Genomic DNA, 6,509 nt, shown 5'->3' with positions numbered 1-6,509 from the left:
CAGGTATCTCTATGAAGGTTATAGATTTACATCTAATTGTCCTTCTAATTATGGTTTTATTGGAACTAAAATCTTAGGTTATAAAAATCCATGTAGACTTTTCATCACACAGCATGTTCCTTGAAACTCTCACTAAATCCAAGACTTCTCAGTCTACTCTCTTTATCACCCTAGCATTAGGTCTTCTCCCAAAGAACTGGCAGCTTCATTCACACTAAGATACAAATGGTTGCCAGTTAACTTAAATTGTTGCCCCTCCCTGGAGGATTTCAAAAGCATTTTTGAAAGAATCAGAGCTTTATTAAGCTTAAAGGGATAAAGTTTGAGTTCAAAGTCCAAAGTTTTGAGTTCAAAGGTGGTAAATGATTGGAAGGAGATATCATGGTCCTTCCTAGCACCCCTGAAATGCCCACTCTTGGACTATTAACGGAACTGCTAGAGCCTTCCTCTCTTCCATCTACTCTGAATACATCTTGTGTGTAACTGATTATTTACACGTCTCTCTGATTAAAACACAAGCTCCTTGAGGACAGAGATTTATTTTACCTTTCTTTGTATCTCTGGAACTTGGAACAGTGCGGGCTACCAAAGCACATTAATAAATTATTGTTGGCTGCTTGATTGGTGATGATGACATTTCTATGGATGGTATCCCCAGGGAAGGGTCAAACAAGTGCAACTAGAAGATTCTGCTGTTGTTCAGTCATGTGTGACTTTTGATGGTCCCATCTGGGGTTTTCTTGGCAAAGACCCTGGAATGTTTTGCCATTTCTTCTTCCAGCTCATTTTACAGATGAGGAAACTGAGGCCAATAGGTTTAAGCAACTTGTCCAAGGTCACACAACTAGAAGGTGTCTGAGCCCAGATTTAAACTCAGGAAGATGAGTCTTCAGGCCTGGCACTCTATCCATTGTACCAACTAGCTGCCCAAGTAAGAGATAGGAGAGAATAAAAAGTCCTTGCTTAAATCAAGTGGGATCATAGACTAGCAGTGGCAGAGCATGCAAAAGCTAAACCCTTAACTCAGGACCTGGCGTCCTACAGATCTTCTCTAATATAATGTGAGACAGAGCAGGCAATCAATAGATATTGCATACATCAAATTGAAGCTCAATTTCTTTGAGTATCTCCTTCCTGAAAATCAGCTGTTCAGAACTCAGAGTCAAGCAGAAAGGTTTGTTAGCCTTTGAATAAAATTGAAAAGAGAAAGATAGTTCAAGAAGAAAGCGATCAGTCAGTCACTCAGAATGTCAGTTGTGGAAATTCTATTACAAGTAATCCCTAAAGCTCGGAATGATCAGTTTCCTTTGGCCTGGGCATGCCATCACTGCTCTCATGTGGGAGAGGGTGCCAAGAAGAATGAAAACAGGAGCCTTTCATCTCTTCTCTGCAAATTCTGCCTTACCGTCAAAACAGAAAAATAAGTGAGCAGAGCCAATTTCACTGCTTCCCTAAGAGTAATATTTTGCAACTTGACTTGATTTGCATTTTTAATTTACTGTTTTCACTAGATGTTGCCTTTACCTCTGAGTAATTGGATTTTCCTGATGGCAGCCTGTAATTTGCCAAATCTTCTACAAGTGAGATAATTGTATTCATGAGAAAAAGTAAAATCCTGCTAATTATTTTTCTTGTGGTTTCATAGATTTTTTGTTGTTTGTTTGTTTGTTTTTCTCCAGGATTTGTGATTTCATCAGTGTTTGGAACCCATAATGTGAAATCTCTTTCTACCAAGGGAATTCCTAATCTTAGAGAGTTGACTGGGCAACTGAAAAGTTATTTGACTTTCAATAGTCACAAAGCTAGTATGTTTTAGAGGCAGAACCTGAACCCAGGTCTTTCTGGTTCTGTTGCCAGGACTCTACCCACCACAACAAGCAACCTCTTTTGTTTTACTTTGTTTTGTTTTTTTTAATCCATGGTTTCTTGGCAATGCACTGTTGGTGCTTTGTATTTTGAGTTGCTGTCTCTACTAAACTCTTTTTCTTGGTCACTTGTGTTCCAAGATCAAGGCAGCTGCCTTTCTTTGGTGACTTCCCCCTAGGGGAGAAAAGATCAATCATTGCTCTGACAAAAGGGAGGCTCCTAGAGTCCAGTAAAGACTCACACCTGTTGGGTTTCAACAAAGTTCGGAAGTGAAGTCATGGGTCCTTGCCTTGGCTCTGTGACTATATTGGGGAAAGAGCAAAAACCCTTGAGGCCCTACAACAGCTGATCCAACCAGAGTAGTCAGTTGTTACATGGGGAAGTGAACAGGTGTGGCTGATGAACTAGACAGAATAACTGGGGGTTCTCCTTATTCACTTTGATAGGCAAAGCCTTGGTGCATGTATCTATTCCCCATGGTGGTGCTAAATGGTTTTCTCCACATGGATCATGAACTGTGGAGCCTAGTGCTTCCTGGGGTATGGGTCCTCCTGAATGTCAGGCAGCAGGCATGGTAGAGGCAAATCTCCTTGCCTGCAATAGCTTCCTGCTGGTATTGGTACTGATGCCACTGACTAGCATTAGTATTGCCTTTGCAACAGAAAAACCAAAGGCCACGCACAGCATTATATCATCAGAATTCCAAACTGCATCAGGGGTTATAATGTTGATGGAATATGAAGATTTTCCCCCTCCATTAATAGGCCTATGTGACCACGTGTCCCTAGGAGCCATGTTCCCAAGTCTTAATGGTTGTTCAGACAGTAGGAGTCCTGTCTATTGAATCTCTATGCTAATTTCTGTTTTTATTTCTCTGTTTGTATCTTCTCCTTGTTCAGGGTGCTGACCTTTCTCCTGAACAAGTGAATGTAATTAAAGTAAGATTGTTGATCCCTTTAGAAGTTATCTTTCCTTTAGCAAAGCAGATCAAAGAATCTGTGCTAACAGGCCATCCTGGGTGTGCTAGGGTGCTTACTAATACAGGGTCTTTACCTAGAAGTCATTTATTCCTAGCACGTTGACTCACTGTTCTTGGAGATCTGATCCCTTTGGCTAGTCAGCTGCTGTATCTGACCCTTCTTATTTTTCTGTTTTACTCAGTGATAATTGGTTGGAATGAAGTTGAGATTTTATTGGATGGGGGAAGGAGAATTCAAGATTTGATAAGTTTCTCACTTTACTTTTGGAATAGAAGCCAGCAATATTTTGAGGAGGATGATTTCAACCTGAAAAGGCAGAGTTGTAGAGACAGCATTGTACAACAAGAAAAAACACGAATTTTGAGTCAAGTAACCTGGGTTCAAGTTCCATCCCAGAGACTCTGTGATTAAAGCAAACAGCTAATCACTTTGACTATCAATGTTCTTATCTGGAAAATAAGGTAGTTGGACTAGATGTTCCTTTAGATCCCTTTCAGCTCTTAGGTCAATGACATATGATTTACTATCTGTGTGATCACTGAAAGGTGAACTTTATTTTTATAGGGTCCAGGTCCTTCACCCTGTACTATGGGAGAACAACCAATATGATTAAAGATCTTGAAGTCATTCTGCATGGGAATTGGTTGAAGGAATTGGTGAAGAGACTTGTGTATGTGTATATGAAGGGAGGTGAGAAGGGGAGAAATCCATGTTATCTGTCTTTAAATATTTATAAGGATGTGAATGGAAGGAGAATTAGATTCTATTCAGTACTTCAGGAAGAAATCATAAAAAAAATGGGTAGAAGTTGCAAAGAGACAGATCTAAGGGGTTTAATAAAAGGGAGAAAGTTCCTAGTAAGTTGTACTATCCAAAAATTTAATAAACCCGCTTGGGTAGTAGATTTCTCTTTCACCAGAGGTCAAGTCAAAACCAGATGACCATTTGTTGTCAACATTCTAGACAGGATTTCCATTCAGACTGGACTAAATGTCTTCTGAGGTTCCTTTCAACTCTTGGATTCGGTGACTGTGAATTTCAAGTGACATCTCAAGGCTTGGGGAGGGAGAGGGGAAATCATTAAAATTTTCTTTATTACAGATCTACAAAAATGAGTGTCCTATATTACTTGTTTTTTGTTGTTGTTGTTATTGCTGTATCTTCATTGGAAACCCCCAGGGGAGATAAAAGGAAGCATAACAGGCATATCAGGTACAAAATTACAGACCCACTTTGTTAAAGGGAAAGTACATAAGGACAGAGTGATTCTGCTATAGAATACTACCATTGAAATAGGTTTCTCTCCAAAAACCTCTGGAGAACTACCACCTAGGCCTAGTTTAGGGAGGGATTGTTGGTGGTTATAGGAGAAGGGTGGAGGGAAGCATGACATCACCCTTGCCTATCAGCAGCAGCACCATTTCCCTAATAGCCAGTCCTCTGCTGTCAGGCACCTGGAGGCAGTCTTCACTTGAAGATGTCCTTTCCCCAGAAAGACACAGTATGGTACACGAGAGCTATGCAGATGGTTGTTCTTTTCACTCCACTGAAGGAAAAGTTGAAAAGTATTATAAAGACCTTCTTCCCTGGGGTGAATCAGGTACTAAGGAATGACTGTTCCTTTCTGCTCGGCAGCAGATGTTGCTTAGGGAAGCCTCCTGCTAGCCTTTGCCATTGATACTCACTGTGAATATTAAATTAATTAATTAAGCAATTAAAATATTAATATTTTCCAATTAGGCATAACATTTTTTAACTTCTTTTTTTTTTTTTTACAATTTTGAGTTCCAAATTCTTTCCCACCTTCCCAAACTTTCCCCCTTATTGAGAAGGCAAGCAATTTGATAAAGATTTTATATGTAGTCATGTAAAACTTATTTCCATATTGATCAAGTTATAAAAGAAAACAGACAAAAAAACCCCAAGAAAAATAAAGTTTAAAAAAAAAACATATGCTTTGATATGCATTCAAATTCAATCAGTTCTTTCTCTGAAAGTGGATAAAATTTTTCATGATCTGTCCTTCAGAATTGTCTTGGACCTTTGTATTACTGAGTACAGTGAAGTCATCCAGAGTTAATCATTGTACTATGTACAATGTTCTCCTGGTTCTGTGTACAATATTACTGTGTACAATATTCTCCTAGTTCTGCTCATTTCATTTTGTATCAGCTTATATGAGTCTTTCGAGGTTTTTCTGAAACCATCCTGCTCATCATTTCTTAAAGCACAATAGTACTCTATATCACAATCATATACAACAATTTGTCCAGCATTTTCCAATTCTTTTCCACCACAAAAAAGCTATAAATATTTTTTACATATACATCCTTTCCCTCTTTTTAAAAAAAAAATCTCTTTGTGATACAGAACTAGCTGTGATATTTCTGGGTCAAAGGGCATGCAGTTTGATATCCCTTTGGGCATAGTTCCAAATTACTCTCCAAAATGGTTGAATCAGTTCACAACTCCACCAACCATTCATTGGTATCCTAATTTTCCCATATTCCCCCTAACATTTGTCATTTTCCTTTTCTGTCATATAAGCCAATCTTTTAGGTGTGAGGTGGTACCCCAGATGTTTTAATTTGCAATTCTCTAATCAATAGTGATTTAGAACATGTTTTCATGTGACTATAAATAACTTTAATTTCTTCATCTGAAAACTGCCTTTTATTATTATGGAGCAATTCTTCATGGCCAGTATAGATGGTAGAGTAGAAATCTAATACTCAATGACTAAGCCCACCATGAGATCATAGATTGAGAGTTTGGAAGGACTTTAAAGCTCATCAAACCCAGTCCCTCATTACAGAGAAGATAACTGAGGCCCATAGAGGTTAAGCAATTTAATTATATTAGAAAGTATCTTTGGCCAGATTTTTCCTTAGGTGCCAAAATCTTCCCTTCCTTCTTGACCACCATGATGTCTAATCAGAGTCTATGGCAAGGGCCATACCATTATGTACAGAAATTCACAATCACTGATGGAACATAACAGTCTGGTGATGTATAACAACTGTAGTGTGACAACTTGGTGCAGCAGATGACCTATTGGAGCTGAACTGGACTGCCTATAATACCTGCCAGAGATAAAGGACCCTAAGCACACTTATGGGATCCCCTAAAGATGACAGGGGCCAAGAACTGCCTCAGGACCAGCTACTAAGTCATCCCTCTTCTAATCAAGCCCAAGACAGAACTAATCGAGTGACTCAGTATGCTCCCTCATACTATTGTTTAATGGCTCTTAAAAAAAAAAACTTAGAACCACCTTTTCTTCCCCTGGGGACTACCTCCTTAAATCACTACTCAGAAGCCTGTTTTCCAAAATCAGACATGACCCACCCCCACCCTCCTAAAAATAGTGTGGGGTCATCACTAGAATTCCTAGAGTCACCAGAATTTCTGATGCCTTACGGATACAGTTTTTGAGGGACCCACTTCCAACACATCTTTGAATGACCCAAGACAAATTATACTGCTCACACTTCCTTGAAGCTGATTTCTAGCCAGAACTCTCTAGTGACAAGTCAATCTGGAGTAGCTCTCTCATCCATGTGTTCCACAGTAACTGATGTCTCTATGGTGTCTTGGGTCCAGCTATGAGAAACACCACCAATGGCAGCTCTCTTACTGGGATTTCTTTATCCCTTGATTTCT

The sequence above is a fragment of the Petaurus breviceps genome, unplaced genomic scaffold, assembly GCF_028583685.1.
Source record: "Petaurus breviceps papuanus isolate PSGF00001 unplaced genomic scaffold, PetGlider_PUasm1.0 90792, whole genome shotgun sequence".
NCBI classification, from domain to species: Eukaryota; Metazoa; Chordata; class Mammalia; order Diprotodontia; family Petauridae; genus Petaurus; species Petaurus breviceps.
Note: the sequence above shows the minus strand (reverse complement) of the source record.